This window comes from Molossus molossus, unplaced genomic scaffold, assembly GCF_014108415.1.
Source record: "Molossus molossus isolate mMolMol1 unplaced genomic scaffold, mMolMol1.p scaffold_m16_p_14, whole genome shotgun sequence".
Taxonomy (NCBI): domain Eukaryota; kingdom Metazoa; phylum Chordata; class Mammalia; order Chiroptera; family Molossidae; genus Molossus; species Molossus molossus.
The window spans coordinates 51,250,452-51,267,752 of record NW_023425349.1 but is presented as its reverse complement, the minus strand read 5'-3'; the positions used below and the strand labels follow the sequence as shown (position 1 = coordinate 51,267,752).

Here is a 17,301-nt window from a genome sequence, read left to right as displayed (position 1 = left end):
TGTCTAAGGGCCACAGCTGCTACCTATGACCTTCCACAAGAAGCTGAGTTCAGCCTGGGACCACCCACCACAGTCCCTTCTCATACTGTGTTGCCCTTTTCTAGAACAAAAGGAAAATACTGGCTGACCTCCGGTCAGCTGGGAACATACCATTTTAGACAATTCTGATGTAATGATCAAGACTATCTCTACTCTAAACCCAGCCACCCTACTTCCCTCTGAGCCAAAGGGACCAAAATATGATTCTATTCAAATAACTGGACGAGTCTATTCTAGCTGACCAGCCCTGGCTGACTAACGGCTAAAGGATCCTGATCTCGAGATCAGCATGGATGGAAGCAGCTTCATGGACACGGGAGACCAGAAGTCAGGGCTATTCGGTCTCCTAAAGGCAGTTCTGGAACCTAGTGAGGTTGCCATCATACACTGCCCAGGTCGTCGGGAGACAGACAGCTTCATCTCCCAGGGAAATAATGAAGCAGATCAAGCTGCTACCAAACTGGCGGATCAAACTAAACTCCCCATACCTTTGGTAGCAGCCCTTATTCCTGACACTGACTTAAAGCTAACCCAGCCTAAATATTCCTCAGAAGATTTAGGAAGAGCGAAAGAATGGGGCTATTTTACTCACCGGAAAGATGGATGGATTCGCAATGAACAGGGGATCGTTCTGATCCCAAAACACCTGATGGAGGAAACAGTCAGCTCCGTCCTCCAGAACACTCATTATGGACGGGGTACCCTCCAATGGATGCAGAAATATATTACTGGGCCAGATATGCCAAGACTGTTCAAAAGATAATTTAGAAATTCATCGTGTGTCAGAAATAACTCTAACACAGGAGCCAAGGGGGTCCAGAGCTGAAGATTAGGCCCTGGAGAAAGAAGGTTGGCAAGCTGACTTCACTGTGATACCCAAAACAAGTGGAGATTATCGATATCTGCTAGTCTTCACAGATGCTTTCACAGATGGGTCGAAGCATTCCCCTGCAGATCAGAGAAGACCTCAGAAGTAAAAAAAAAAAAAGCCTTATTAAAAGAAATCATTCCTAGGTTTGGACTACCCTCCTCTATTCAAGGTGACAATGGAAGTGCCTTTATTACCAAGGTGACCCAGGAAGTTTCTCAACTTTTGGGACTACGAAGGAAACTTCACGCTTCCTGGAGGCCACAATTACTGGAAAAACAGAGATGAACTTCCCTTTAAAGAAAACCTTTGCTAAACTTTGAAAAAGTCTAACCTAAAATGGGCAAGGTACTGGCTACTGCCTTGCTTAGGATGAAAGTAGCCTCCAGAAGCAGGATTAAAACGAGTCCTTATGAAATATTAAAAAGAATGCTCTTTCTGTGTCTTAGAGAAATTCTTAGAAATGTTTCATGACCAAAAGATTAAAGAATTAGATGCTATAAGGTAATCCTTGGGATTAAACTTAACTGCTATTCATAAGTTTTCTTCTAACAAGATGAAATACCCCACAGATGTCCTTTTAACAACATTTCAACCCCAGAGATTGAGTACCTTTAAAACCCTGGGAAAATAAACATTCTAATGACCAACTTGAACCTAAGTGGGTAGGACCTCATTAGATTTTACTAACCACTTGTTCTTCTTTTAAGCTAGAAGGAGTCAAGCCCGGGATCCATCACTCTCAAATTAAGCCGGCTCCAGACTTATGACCTACCACCCAAGTGACCACATCATCAGCAACTGCCGCTCAACCACCTGAGCATTCCTATGAACTCATCTCGGAACATAGGACACTCTTTAGAAGGAAAACATCTAAAAACCAGAACTAGACTTCACCAAAATGAAGAAAACCCGAGATCCAAGATAGTTGCTTGTTTTCTAATCTCTAATCTTTTTGTTTCAATGGCTACCTATTACAGGCAATCCTTCCTGTTGTGGGCTGCCAGCTATGCAGAAATACTTAACCAGTCTGCTGCTGGCTCTGTGGACTACTGCCTCCACCTGGTGCGGAAGGGATACCCTGGGTCACACACACATTCACCATCTCAGACTGGGAATGATAGATGGAGCAAGTCACCAAAGATAAGCTGGGGGTTCCTCTTCCCCACTCCACATTCAACGAACACGTGCCCCAATCTGAAAAGACTATTGTACATATATCCCTGCTTTTGAGGCCAATATCACAGATCTGTTAACCCCACGTCTACAGCCAGGGACCAGTTTCTAATGTTTCCTATGGGGATGCATTCACTCACTCATTTCTCTTCCCAGCCATGGGGGAAGGTCCCTATTTTTGCTTCTTTGTGGCACTGGGATACTAATCAGGTGTTGCTGCCTTGAAGGGCTGCCTGAGGGCAGCAAAAACTAACAGCCTGATGGTCAATCAAACCTCAGACCCTCAGCCTGGACCCAGAAATATTTTCAATGGCAGGTAAAACAGTTTCGTTACTCCAACCCGCAAACTGTGTCCCTTCTCAGCAGGAAGTAACTAGAGTGGGCGTCGCCCCTTCTCCCTAGAGAGACTGAGGAATGATCAAAAGAAAGGAAAGAATTAAAACCAAGAGTCCTTATGACTTTAATTAAATTTAGTTTTAAATCCTAGTTCTCATATATACATATATATAAATTCCTTAGAAACCTAGCCTTGCCCCCAGATAAGCAACCCCTGAGGCAGCAGAAGACAATAGCCCAGACCTGACTAATGGTCACACAGTCTGGACCTCTGGCAGGCTAAAGATTACATCTTGACCTAAATTATGTTTCATCTCCTGAGCCCTGTCACAGAAGGACCCCCTGACTACTTTCCCATGAGACCCAACAGAGCTGTCCTCAAGATCTGAAGAAATGATTTATTACCCTTAACTCGCCTCTAACCAATCAGCTTCCAGCACCACCCAGCACCCCTGACCACGGTGTCTTGTGTTTTTGCCCTATATAATCTGTAACCTACCCGCCACTGGGGAATCAGTGTGTTTAGAGTGAAGCTCCCAGTCTCCACATCAGCCAATTCAATATTAAACTAATTTTTTTTTCTCTGCTACGAACTCCTGCATTTCCTTGGGCCACGTGCACAGAGAGGCAGACTCAAGGAAGAACACTGGAGTTCTGATAACAAAGCCACCCGATTTAAGAACTGATCCATTCATTTTACTCTACTTTCCATGGTCCACACTAATAATTTCTTCTTTTGAAAATAAAATATTTAATCAAAAATAAAGTTTCCCTTTAGGATTATTGTGACATTGTATACCCACACCACCAAATATCCAAACATGCTAATGATTTGAAACAAAAGGGAAAAAAGAAAACCTTCGACATGAAATTATTTTACACTGTAAGGAAATAAGTGTTCTTCTGATGGATGTAATACAATAGAACAGTGTTTTTAAGTCACATGTGAGGACTCATTCATTAGTGGTGAAGTCAGTTGGACTGGCAACCATGTAGAACAGAAAATATCAGAGTGTATTACATATAACTTACAGAGTGTATTTTTGAAACTTTTGTTTCAGTGATATTTTGTGTGTGTATGTGAATGTGTGTTTGTTTATACACACTTACCTATATTACTAGGGTATGGTGTAAACTGTGTTCTCACTAGAGATCATGAAGTTTAAAAGCCTCCAAAACAGATGACAAGGTTTACCCCTGCACTGAATATATGCTAGAATTTACAGGAAAAACAAGAATTTATGCGTGCTCTGTCAAGTATACTACTTCTTTAAAATAAGGTGTAGCCCAGAGTGGTGGGTTCAATTCCAGTAAAGGGCACATACCTCAGTTGTGGTTCGATCCCCAGCCCTGGTTGGGGTCGTGCAGGAGACAGCCAATTGAGGTGTCCCTCTAGCATTGATGTTTCTCTCTCTCTCTCCTCTCTCTCCCTTCCCCTCCCTTCCTCCCTCCCTCTCTCCCTTCCTTCCTCCCTCCCTCCCTCCTTTCCACTCTATCTGAAAAATCAATGGAAAAATATCCTCTAGTAAGGACTAAAAAAAAATAATAATGAGGTACACCTGTAATACAGAATTGATCTCAAGTTAAAATATTTATCAAAATCCATAAACATAAATGATATAGTGTTCAGAATGATGGCGAATCATTTCCTTCATGCAATGAACCACTGCTGCATTTTTCACGCTAGTTAGTGCACAGGGAGGAGCAGAGCGGGAGGCTGCGGAGGAGACCGGGATGGTTTTCCCACCACCGAACTTCAACAAGCTCCCATGTCGCTTTGCTCATACGGAAAGAAGAGATTTTTATTCCCCCCAAAAGTTATCTCATAAATAAGTTGTCTTATATGTGTATCTATATAAAACCTCCCATATTATGAGGCATTCTCTCAATTACCGTTTTCTGAATGCCAGAAAGCAAAAAAGCATATTATCTCCAAGATAACAGGAATTAAAATCAAGCCATTCATTAATGTAGATGTGATAGCAACTAATTTTAAAGAGAGAAACCAGCCCTGGCCGGTTTGGCTCAGTGGTTGGAGCATTGGCCTGCGGTCCAGAGAGACCCGGGTTCGGTTCCCGCTAAGGGCATGTACCTCGGTTGCAGTTTGTCCCCGGCCCTGGTTAGTTGTGCGGGTGGCAACCACTCGATGCGTCCCTTCACATCGATGTTTCTCTCTCTCTCTCTCTCTTCCTCTCTCTCCCTCCCGCTCTATCTGAACAAAAAATGAAAAAGTGTCCTCGGGTGAGGATAAAAAAAATTAATAAATAAAAATAAAGAGAGAAACCATGCCAAAACATATGACCCGATAAGGCTGAAGATTTCATGAAAAGGGGATTTCTGTTTCAAAGGTTACTTGAGAACTATTTGGAGAAGACAGCCTGAAACAAACTCAGGCAATACTAGATGGGGATGCTGGTGGAGGTCACGGATTGAAATAGGAAAGATGAATTAATGAATAAAGAAGGCCAAGGTTTCAACACCAGTCCAAGTACATATTCCTTGCCAATTGCTTGTATTGTGTGTTCTTATACAGGTCATGTGAATGGGCACACAGTGCTTGGAATAAAGTTTGTAGTAGCAGCATCATACAGCAATTCAAGAAGAAGATTTCAAACAAGTTAGATAGAAGCAAACATGCCAAAAGTAGGCTAACAATGAAAAGACTCCTAAGTCAAAGAAATATGTGAAACTTTTGAATAAATGATTTCATAAAATGTGAAAGTAGAAAGATGTCGTATTTCTAAATTAATTTAATATAATGTGATTTTAAATATATGCAAGTAAGTTAATCAGTTAAATGTAAGTAGACATTTTACTCTTTATATTCTGAAAATGTACATATTCTAGTTGATATAAAACCTTATTAAAAACCGTCTCGTGGGAAATTGGGGACCACTTCATTATCGAGGGTACTTTATACATGAGCATATATGGTAATCTGTATCCCAGACGACTGAGGGTTGTCAATAGTTGGCTTGTGAGTAAACTGAATGGTAGGTAGCTATTGCACTACATTAAAATTCCTAAATTAAAATACCAATAACTGCTATCAAGCCAATTCTCATCTTAAAAAAATTATTTCTGTGACAAATGAAACAGAGGCTGTTGCTGCCTCGCCTCATGTCCCCTCAGCCCATGTCTTAGTTCACCTATAGCTGTGATGGACACTTCCCCTCACATGGACAGATCCCCTCCCAAGGACAGCTCCCCACCCCCAGCCCACTCTGTCTATCTGCTAATCTACTCAGGGGCTTTCTCTGATGCCTCTGGAGCTTGCTCCAGCCAACAGCAGCCCTAAAATGCTGGGAATTTTAGCCCCCAGTGTTAAATGGTGGATAAACATCCCAGTGTGCCCACTGCTTGGTGCACAATCAAAAATTCATTCTACATGAGACCAGCAGAACTGAGCCTCCATTGCCCACAATGGTAATCTGCTCATTAGCCCACCTCTTATTGGCTTTCTTTCTTTCTCTGTCTCATTTATCCCACCCTCTCACTTATGCTTCTTGGGATCAGTTCCTAAATAAACTACGTCTCAGGCCCTGCATGCATAAATTACTTCGGCATCCTGTGGCTATTTTGTGTCCTCTCTGAACACAACTGCCTGCAGAAATCAAGGTGAAAGAGCTTTGCCCTCATTCTTTACACCTGGATTACTCAGATCTTTGGAAATGTCTCATGCATTCCTTTCAATAAAAAGTGTTTGATGAACCTGTTCTAATGCAAAAAGTGCTTCTGATGTAAGGGATACCAGTTGGACAGATCACAGTTCTCATCTCAAGGACCTCACACTTGAGGATGAGGCATGAAACACGGAGGAAGAAAAGAAGCCCTATAACTGAGCAGACTCAGGCAGCAGAAGAGTGACGTGGCACTTCCAGGAGAGGGACTCCGTCCAGCTGACTGTATTTCATCACTACCCACACAGTCACTCTTCAAGTTTGCTAATCTAAATATTTGAGGGTAGCCTCTTTTCATAAACGCAGCACTGACTCTCACACAGCACACACAGGTCAGCTCAAAATTGCTACGTGGTGGTGTAGCCTTATGGGCCACTGATTCAAAACCAAAAGGCAAAGCATCACCTTGCAGGTTCCCGAAGTGACCGCTCTGTCTACCAGGTGCCACAGAACATGCCCAGGTGAAGCAAGCCAAGCACACTCTCACCTCAGGTCCTTGGATCTTGATATTCAGTCTGGAAGTCCCTTCCCCAGGTTCTGCACAGCTCATTCCTTCATATCTTTAAGTTCTCTCTGTAAAGGCCTTCCCTGACCACCCGTGTAAAGTGGCATCATCTGCTACATTGTCACATTCTGTTGCCTTCCTGGCTTTATTCTTCAGCACTACCACCACCTGATATATTCTATATTTGATTATTTATTTTAAATCTCCTCCCACTGAAAGGTCCGTGATAGTAGGGACTTACGCTCCTCCCTCGCATGGCCTCTGCACCTTGCTTGCACCTAAAAGAGTGCCTGGCTTAGAGAAGGTCCTCAAGGAACATTTATTGGGAGAATGAATAAATGATTTCAACATCAGAACCTCAAAATCATCACTCACCACAGCTGAAGTTTCATACACTTGTCTGGAATCATGACAGCCCCTAACTCAAGGGCCTAAAGTTCACACAATTATTTTGTGTGGGGGGGGTGGGGGGTGGGGGGGGAGTTTTGGTAAAGCTACAACATACGTAGTGGGTATGAATCCATAAAATCATTTAATCCTATCATAGACTTTTATGGGCCATGGAATGAAATTCAATGTTCACAGGGTAAATAAGAAATTCTGAAACTTCAGATCTTAGATACTATATCTACCATACTAAAACAATTAATTTATTCATGTATTCATGTGACAAGCATTTATTGAGTGCTTGTGATGGGTACGGAGTTGGGTAGGTATCATATTTGAGTTTTCTTTTGAGAAATCAACTTTATATTTCACTGCAAAGCCATATCTTGCTGTTATAGATAGGGAAAGCTCATCTTTTTAAACACACTTATGCTTTTTCCATTATTTTATCATATACTTTACTTTTATTTAGGTCAGCAACTCCTGAGAGAGAATAGTCACAGGAAATTCTCCACAAGTAGAGACTTTTATTCAGCTAATTTTAAAGGTAAATATCACTCTCTTTTCACTAAATTCAAGGGAAGGAGGCACCACAAATGTATTTAACAACATTTAATGCTCACTATCACAAAAATTACCTAAGTAGTGGTCAAACTAATTACAAATGGCTAATTGGTTCCACTGCAAATGCATGCTCTCCAAGTGCGGGAGACCCTCATGGCTGGGTGATGATCTTTTATTCACCCTTAAATGACTCACTGCTACATTTCCACAGACTCCGAGTCTGTTATGCTACTCATCTGCCCACCTTCCTTTTGACTTTGTGCTTAGAAGACTGTGGCCAAATTCCTTTTGTTCCACCTCAAAATTCCCGTGCGTCTGTTTCCAGAGTCTTCCCTTTGCTTTTATCTAGTTTGTTCGCTTCCATCTTCTTGAACATTCCACTTCATCAGCTGAACCTCTTCCCTTCGATACATTCTTCTCCACTTTTAATGTAGGCTCAAGTCTTCCTATACTGAAAACCTTACTTCCCCTCTACTATGCCATTGCTTTGACACATCAAACTCTCCTTCTCCTTTACCATCTGACTCTTTAAAACAGAAGTCTGTCTTCACTGCTGTCCATGTGCATCACCCCCCACTATCCAACCCCTCGTAGCCTGGCTACCAATTCCTCCTGCCACAGAGATAATCAGGGAATGCCCGGCTCAAAGCCAATGGTTTTTTCTTTATTGCAACCATACCACCATGGGGTGGGCTATATGAGTGATGGATGATGGAAGTGTTACCGGTAGGAGTGGGGTTCTTCGGTACTGCTGGAATAAGAATTTCTGGAGGCCCCCCCAGGAGGATGAGGTGCAAGGCTTTATTTCTGTGCAATTATGTCCCTGAGTTTCCAAGGTCCCATTTCCACTTGTCCCGCCAAGAAAGAAGGGTACCTGGGGCTTCAGTAGGGCTGGAATAAAAGCCAGTGTTCAGAGTTTCCACTCCCTATTGGAGCAGTGTCCAATTCAACATGAGGCTGGCATAGCTTGTATTCCTCGATGCAGTCCATCAGTCTATTGCATGTGGGGACCACATGGCAATGGAGGAAACACAGGCAAATGCAAGGAAGCAGGAGCAAAAGAGCTCCATGAGCCAAGAGTCAAGCGCAACAAGAAAGAGAACTCTTTTGTTTAGGGGATTATGTATTCCCAAATTTTCACACACTTGCAGGGGCTCCACTTACTCTAGCCAATGAGCTCTGTTCCCATATTTGACTGATAGGCACCTTCCCTTGTCACCCCAACTTCATTGCGCATGCATCTATCTCCCCTTTGTTGGACCCCTTCCCCCACTGTTTTACAGAGAATGGGCTGGTGATTCCCTGGGGAGTGTAAAGTTGCAGCTTTGTGGTAAAGCTGCCCAAATGACATCCCTATAATGTCCGGCCTCCTTTTCTATTATTAACAACTAGCTAATTACAATGATATCAGTAGCTCCCCCCACCTTTCCTAGCTTCCATGACACCATACTACTTCCACCAATTTTCTCTAGCTGCCACGTGTTTAATACAGTTTTCTTCTTTCTCTCTTCCCCTCCAATATTTAGCCAACCCAAGGACTGTACCTTTACCCTTTGCTTCTTCTCACTCTATTTTATTTATTTATTTATTTATTTATTTATTTATTTATTTATTTATTTTTGGTACATGCCTCTAGCAGGAACCGAACCCGGGACTCTCTGGTCCACAAGCCGACACTCCAACCGCTGAGCCAAACCGGCCAGGGCCTCACTCCATTTTCTTTATTGGCCATTCCTGAGATGTCAAAATTGCTCCTAAATGATGACTTACTAATCTCCCTTTGTAGTTCTAACCTCTCTCTGAAGACCAATGCCTGTGTTATAGTTCCTTCATTTGGATTAACTTGCCATGCCCAAAATGAAACCTTTTTTCTTCTCTTCCTCATCCTCCTTGGAACCTTCTGACAATGACCCAATCATGCTCTCAGCTGAGCCTGACAATGACCTTTGACTTCCCTGCTAAGTGCTCAGATTATTCCTGTACCCTGTCTCTTGAGTCTGTCTGTCTCTTCCTCTTTACTTCTACTGTCTCATATCCTCTTACCCATAATTGACTAGAGTCTATGTGGTCTCACTACTGCCAGTCTTTTTTCATTTCACTATGTCCAACACAATGCTATAAGATCATCACTCTACAGTACAGATGGATCCTGATAACCCTCCTCCTCAGAAACCTTCCATGGCTCCCTGGTATTTACTGAATAAAATCTGCATACAGGTTGTTCCATAATCTTGAAAGAATCTCTTTTTCACCTCATTACCTCTCTCATTACATCTCTTGGTATTCCCTGTGCTCTAGCCAAAGCACACTATTCTTTGTTCTCTGCACAGGCACACACCTTTCCACCACTAAGCCTTTGCTACATGTCCCTCCCCAAGTGTGTCCTTCCTTCCCTGCCAGCCCAAATGCCACCTGTATGGATCTAGCTCATCTTCTATCCCTTCCATGTAACCTTCCCTGATTCTTCCATGTGAAGTCATCGGTGTATGTTGTGAACTCCCACAGCACTGCAGAAATATGGCTTTTTCAGCATTTAACCATTTTCCAGCATTTTTATAGTTAGTTACATGCACCATACCCTGTCTCCCCTTCCAGTCCATGAAGTTCCTCTGGGTAGGATCTAAGTTTCTTTATTCCTCCAATCTCCAGCTCTGCCAACATTTCCCAAACCCTTTCCAAAGGTATATAGTGCCTGAGATGTAGTAGGCAATGAACAAATATTTGTAAAGGGTTAATGATGGATTTCAGGTTTGAAATTATCACAAGTTTAGCAACAATTACTTGTTCTTCATAGACTACAAGTCCCATTTCCACCGAAGTTTATTCCTTTCGCCCCCACAGGTCAAGTTTCAAATGTCTTTTATTTCCAAGTCTTCTGAAAAACAAACTTCTTTAAGAGATGCAATGATGAAAAAGAAAAGCATCCATGCTACTTTGAGTGAAGAAAATGCCCCCATCTAAAACAAATGGCTACAGCAAAAGGTACAACTGTGTGCCAGACTGAAGCACAGGATTCAAACTGCTGCAATAACCTTACCAGGCCAATCTTTAAAAAAGCCAGGCGTTGCGTTTTACAATGATCACAATTGCATTAGAAAGCAAATCACTAATTCCTGAGTCATCAATTGTGCTGTTGTAGAATTCTTCTTTTTCTCTACAGTGTATTTACTTTGGCAATTCCTATTATTCTTAAACTTTCTTGTAAGACATTTACATCTCTGGATTTTACATGCAAATATAAAGACAATAACTCTTTTTAAAAATACCTCTTATAATGCCTTTTAAATTCCTTAAGTACTTTTCTCAGAAAGAAATTGGCAGAACTAGTAAGAGAGTAAAGAAGTAAGATTCAAAATTCATTTTTATAAATCTATCCTTAAATCTTGGATGAGCTCCAACAATCTCACATTAAAATTTTAGAAGGTTTGACTTGAAGGACATGAAGTTTCGTGTTCACAGCTTCAGGAGTACCTGGTCTATATATCATCATTTATTAAGAGAAGATAAATAGGAAGAAAAAAACATATGCGGATAGCCTTAGTTTTATTATTTTCAGTGTAACAATGACATCATGTAACCGTTGCTAAGACCAAACAAAATGTTTTAAAAAGAAAAAGAAGGAAACCTCTGGCACCAATGTGTTGTATATTTGCTTGTGCACTGTGACTGCTACAAAGAGGACTGGGGCAGCCAGTTTGGATTCTGACAGCAATGCAGTGGACTCGAAGGTGTTACAGTTCGTATATGTTCTAAGCAGGTTAATCTAGTTACACAACATTTTAGTAAAGAAGTATCAATATATTAAGTTAAAGGTACATTCATGCCTACAAATACCACAGTACAGCCACTGGGAAGTCAAACTGCAGTGGACACTCATATGATTATGCTAGTTCCCTTCCTGTCTTCTCAACCAAATCCACACAAGCCTATCTTTATTACGCAGAAACAATTAAACAGCTATCAAATCTAGATTCAATTCTCTGTCCTGGTTCCCACTGGGTGACTTATTGCCAGCCTGACATTTGCCAAATTCCCTATTAGCGGCTACATTGGCTGAGAAAGCAGGTTCACCAACCTGGGACCCCATCACCTTGGGTCTTGGGAGATTTCAGTTCCGGAATGATACATGGCACCACCTAGCCATTGTGAAATCTGGGAGACTGGATGGCTCTAGCAACAAAAATAAAGTGTCCGTTTTCCTAACGAAAATGCCCTACCTGTGTGACATTTCTCAGGACAATCTTTTTCTTCTTTCTAAACAAGCCCACCACCACCACCAAATTCTTTATACAAACCTCTAGAGTTCATCCTACAGGAAGCAACATGAAGACCACCCATTCTGCAGCCATTAGGTTTCCAGTGTTTAAATGTGGAATGGGAAGGTCTAGTTGACATGCCAAGTTATGGGGTCTGAGAGAGGACTGTGGCCATTAAAGACCCTTCTCCACCAGGTCAGACAAGAGATAAACAATAGAAACTGCAGAGTCAGGGCGGCTAAGACCCTTACAGAACCGGCTGAGGAGAGAAGTGTCACAGGATAGAGGTTCCTTTCAAAACCAGGGACACCAGCCAGCCCAGAAGGAGTAACCATCATCCTATTTCCCTGCCATGCTCCCAAAGCCTCATGCACACTTCCACATCCCCACGTCAAGAGACCAGAGAAAGGAGAAGCGAGAATCCCCGCACCCGGCCATCCACACGCAGAAGCAGAACAGAGACTGTACTCAGAGTTGCAGGGTCAAAATAACAAACATTGTCCCACAGCCAGCGGTGACAGCGAGTCAGGGCACCAGCTGATCTCTAGGTTTGGAGCGCAGTTTGAGGAGCGTGGATGCGGCCACACGACTACACACACTCACACATGGGATTTTACAAATCCGCCCCTACCCTAGGACTCCCTCCACACTCACACACCAAGTGCATCCTGCCCACTTCACCGCTGCCATCACCACTCTTTCTCCCAGAGTCAGTAGAGAGATGAGATCCTAGCCGGGATTCCTGAAATGTCATTCCCCAACACATTCGGTCCACCACCCCCAATCCCGTTGGCTGTACCTTTTACACACACACACACACACACACACACACACACACACACTCCTACCATATCTGTCATCAGGCCTGCCCGCTGCCCCCAAAGCCCCGCATCTCAGTGCGCACCGGACACCACGGCTCCCTACCTTCAACTCCCCTTTCCCTCGCCCCGCTGACTCGATGGCTAATGGAACTGCCCCCTGCATGTCGCCGGCTGTCCCCGCTCATCGGCACTATTGTTCCACGAAGCCCCTCTTGCACCCGGGGGCGCTCTTCGGCGAGGACCCCGGCTCCGTCGGGGGCGGCATCACCGCCAGACACCCCCATTCACCCACCCTTCCCTGGCGGTGGTACCTTGCCTGACAGCTGGGTCCGCGGGCCCGCGGGAGCAGGAGGCGCTAATGACAGCGCCGGTGCCAAGCCTGGGAATAAAGCTCCGCTCCAGGCGCTCCTACCTCCAGCGCCACCATCTTCTCCCGCCGCCGCCGCCGCCGCCGCCGCCGCCGCCGCCGCCGCCGGGACTGCAGCCGCCCTCGCCCAGCTCCGGCTAGGGCTCCGCAGCCGCCGCTCGGGCCCCTCCGGTCCCGCGGCCCCACCCCCTTCTCCCCGCCCTCCCGCCCCTCGTGACGCGCGCCGGGCCGAGCCGGGCCCGCCTTCTCGGGAGGCGCGCGGGGGGAGCGCGCGCGCACACACGCCGCGTGTTAGTAGCGCCCCTGCCTCCCACGCCCACCCGCGTGCGCGCGCGGCGCGAGCCCGAGGCAGCGGGGCGGGGTCCTCCGCTGAGAGCCGGCAGCGGCGCCCCAGTCCCGGCTCCGGTGGGCGTGCGGTGCGCTGGTACCTCTCGCCGCCCCTCGCACCCTGGCTCTCGCCTGAGCTCCCGGACCCCTGTCCAGCTCCAGGCCGGGGGCACGGAGCGGGAGATGCGGTTGCATCCCGGAGGGGATTGAATGGGACCTCCATCCTCCTCGGAGGAAGCCTAAGGGGGTCCCCGGTTTCTGAAGCAGCAGCTGTGGCTAACCTCTGAGCGCAGGAACAGACGCGCTGCAGGACCACGAAGCTGGGCAGCCGCGTCGGCTCCTGCGGTGTGTTCTCTGCCCTTAGTTACTTCCGAGCTTTCCCGCTTCCAGGCTCCTTAAATAGTGCCTGCACCTCCCGGTCTGGCGGCCGGAGAGTACCCTCAAAATTGGGGATTGACGTTCTCTGGAACGCGCTGCCGTCCAACGTTTCCGCCACTAGGGGGCGAGCCTCTTGGGCTTGTGCCGAAGCAACGCTGGCCGCGTTAGCAGCCTTCGAGGGGAACTGAGTGTTGCGGGAAAAGCAGAAAGCCTCTGGATTCTGATGCCGGGAAATGCTCGTCTTGATTTTTCTGCTCACTTCTCAGTTCTTGTTGATCAGAACTCAAAGTGTATTTGAATCTGGTTTAGGGCATCAGCCCTAGATATCGCTGAAAGGGGGGAGGGGACCTTTGCAGCAGGGACCAGGCGGCAGGTGCCTTGATGAAAGGCAGTGCGCTGGACAGGCCACGGGCGACCTGGGTTCTGGCGCCAGCCTCACCTGTAATTGGCAGTGTAATATGAGCCAAATCATTCCTTCGTCGGGACACAGGTTGCTCTGTAATAATAACTTATATTTACACAAAGCCTTATACTTTGCAAAGCCCTTTTCATGCACATATTCTCATTTAGTAAAATGAAGGTAAGCCTGGGCTATCCCTTTGGAAATGGATCTTTTTTACCAGATCGCGTTTCCATCCAGACAAATCTGGGGCCTGGCCTGAAGCATATCAAAGTGTTGTGTTTTAGCTTTAAAATTTGTATGAATTGTGCATTCTACTCCACAATAAATCTTTTTTCCTTTAATAAAGAAAAACTAGCTCCCCTTCTCCCAAAAGATCTTTTAGTAAAGTTAAACTATTATATATTAGGAAGATGTATCATGCTTGTCCTGTGACATTACATATTCTTTTTCCCCCCAGCAAATATTTGTTTGGCATGTATTCCAGATACAGTCTTTGTTCTTCCAGAGCCCACAGTAACCTGGAGGAAACAGGAATTCAACAATTAGACTCATGATTAAGTGCAGCTATGATAAATTCTCAGCTGCAAAGGTGCTAAGGGTTCACAGGGAAACCTAACCTAGACTCCAGGATAAGGTAAGGTTTTCCAAGGGAATGACCTTTCAGGTTGCCCAGCAGAGGCAGCACTGAGACACTGCCAGGTAGAGGGAAAATGCTCAGAAGCCCACCAGGTGGGGCTGAAGTCAGAGGGAGCGTGCAGCGGGCTGGAGAGGCAGGCAGCAGTAGCTCCGACCGCAGGGCTTTGTGGGCCATTTTAAATAGGGGTTTTTTATTCTTATAAGCCTCGGAAGGTTACTGAAAGGCCATAGAGTTGGGAACTGGTGGTCTTGGTCATATTTCAGTTCCTGAAAGATCGGTGAGATAGCTGTGTAAAAATCAATTCAGGAAGGGTAGGGTCTAGACTAGAGAGACTTGAGCCTGTGACACATCCTGCCTGTGCTACTTGGCGAGCATTTAGGGTTTTCAGTTTCTACACTAACTGCTCTTTTGTTTTTTTAGTTCTTTCTTCTGCTTTCATACATACCAATTTGAGGGGCTTTCAGAGTTCTTCTCTGTAATAGTCCCTATTCTGTTACTTTTAATCTGCTGTGGTTTTAGGAAGGACATTAACTAACCTTATTAGAATTTCAGATTACGTAAGGGAATATAGGTTCTAGTGAGAGGCTCTTTTCTGTGCATGCACTTGGTGTTATTTGATTTATGTCAGAAATCATCCTGCTTATTTTATACTTTTGCATTGTGTTTCCAGTGAGGCAAAGTTCCTTGATGCAGGAAGGAAAGTTACATTATTGCTTTAATAATACCTTCCCCTCCAATCCTGCAGCACAGGATTTTTGTGCTGATTAATGAAAGTATGTGAAATTACTCTGCAAAGTATTAAGTGCTATATAAAGAAAAGTAACATTGTTATAATGGCAGCTTGGAGACCTCCAAAACTAATTAATTACTAAATACTCATATTTGGAAAACTCCCTCCTTCCTCCTTCCCTTGCCCCCCCCCCCCCCACACACACACAAAACACCAACACCCAGATATGCCTGTTCCTCACGGACGGTGTGAATCATTGTCGTAAGAGCTCATGTTGCTCTTAGTGCCTTGGCTGGCAGGAAACTCAAAGCCAAATTTGCAGATCACTGTAGGAAATGGGTGGATTCATATGTCATTCATTTTTATATCCTAGCTCTTCCTTTGGCTTTGTTCTTCTAGTCTATAATTATCCTATGCCTGCACTATTGGTATTTTTCTACTTTATTATAGGTATTCTTATGCCCACTTCAAATATTTGTATCTACCTACTTCTTTTAACAAAGGTCATAGCTACTTTTTGGTGCTTCAGAAGCAGTATATAAAATACTGGCCACCTGCCAAACATTGTAGCCGATAACAATACTATAGATGTTGTGCCAAGTGACTTGGCTTTAAATTAAAGCCATGTCCAGCACTGTGTGTGGGTCAGAAGTCTCTGCATTCCAGTTTAGAGCCTCGTGACAGGCAAACTCGAGTTTGTCTTCCACTGACTCACAGATAATTTCCTTTAGTGTGATCTCTGAGGTTCCAAATTCCTTCAGCCTGCCCTGTCCTTCCAGGTTTATCTCACTGGTACAAGCACTATTTGTCACTTGATAAGGCAGGAGGGATCCATGAACTTTTATTCATTTAGGTTTATTTTTGTCAGTAAAGAATCAAAGATTCAGCCTGGCGGGTTTGGCTCAGTGGTTAGAGCATTGGCCTGCGGTCCAGAGAGACCTGGGTTTGGTTCCTGCTAAGGGCACGTACCTCAGTTGCAGTTTGTCCCTGGCCCTGGTTGGTCATGTGGGTGGCAGCCACTCGATGTGTCCCTTTCACGTTGATGTTTCTCTCTCTCTCTTCCTCTCTCTCCCTCCTGCTCTGTCTGAACAAAAAATGGAAAAATGTCCTTGGGTGAGGATTTAAAAAAAAAGAAGCAAAGATTCCAGGATTCACTAAATTCATTCAGACTTCACGAGAGTATGTCTTCCAGCCTTTTCCATGATTCTGGACAGCCAAACTGGACTTGTCTCTTCTGATAGCAGTAGATTATTTTCCTTGATTTCAAGTTCCTTAGAGATTACCTTCTTTCTCTCTTGGTCCTTGCATTTAAACTTATGAGCTGAGGTTGAATGTAGGCTGAACACTCAACAACCTTCAGGCAATGAAGGTTTTCTTAAGAATTTCAGTTCTGCTAACATTTGGTAATTCAGCAACCTTTCTAATCGATAGTATAGACATTTTTGTCACAGGATCTAAATGTATCAACAAAATAAACAATTATGAAATGTATGTATCCTACACGTCAAAACATTTACTTTTCTATGCTGATTCTTATTTTACCAGCTTTTTCTCTGGACACAAATTCTGTCCTGGCTTCACAATTTCCCTTCTTTTTCTTTCCAATCTCCAAACAGGCTCCCTCTCTCTCTTTATGTTGAATCGTCTTCCTTGTGCCCTTTAATTATTCCAGCCAGAATTCTATATCGTGGCTGTGTTTATCTGATACACTGGAAGGCATTCTGGTGCCAAATATAGTAATTCTACCTCCGAACATAGAATTTCTGAGTGAAGCTTGTCATGGGAACATACTGTCTTTTTAAATGGTTCTATGCCCAGCCCTGAAGC

The 17,301-nt window shown here is 44.4% G+C and overlaps 1 protein-coding gene across 1 annotated transcript in view; it reads right to left on the bottom strand.

Moving 5' to 3' along the window:
* Positions 1 to 13,056, bottom strand: part of APBA1 (amyloid beta precursor protein binding family A member 1) — a 205,168-nt gene extending 192,112 nt beyond the window's left edge. Inside the window, exon 1 of the mRNA XM_036261907.1 lies at positions 12,944 to 13,056. The gene's annotated coding sequence lies outside the window, so the exon portion shown is untranslated. The remainder of the gene's footprint in view (positions 1 to 12,943) is intronic.
* Positions 13,057 to 17,301: the final 4,245 nt, after the last annotated feature.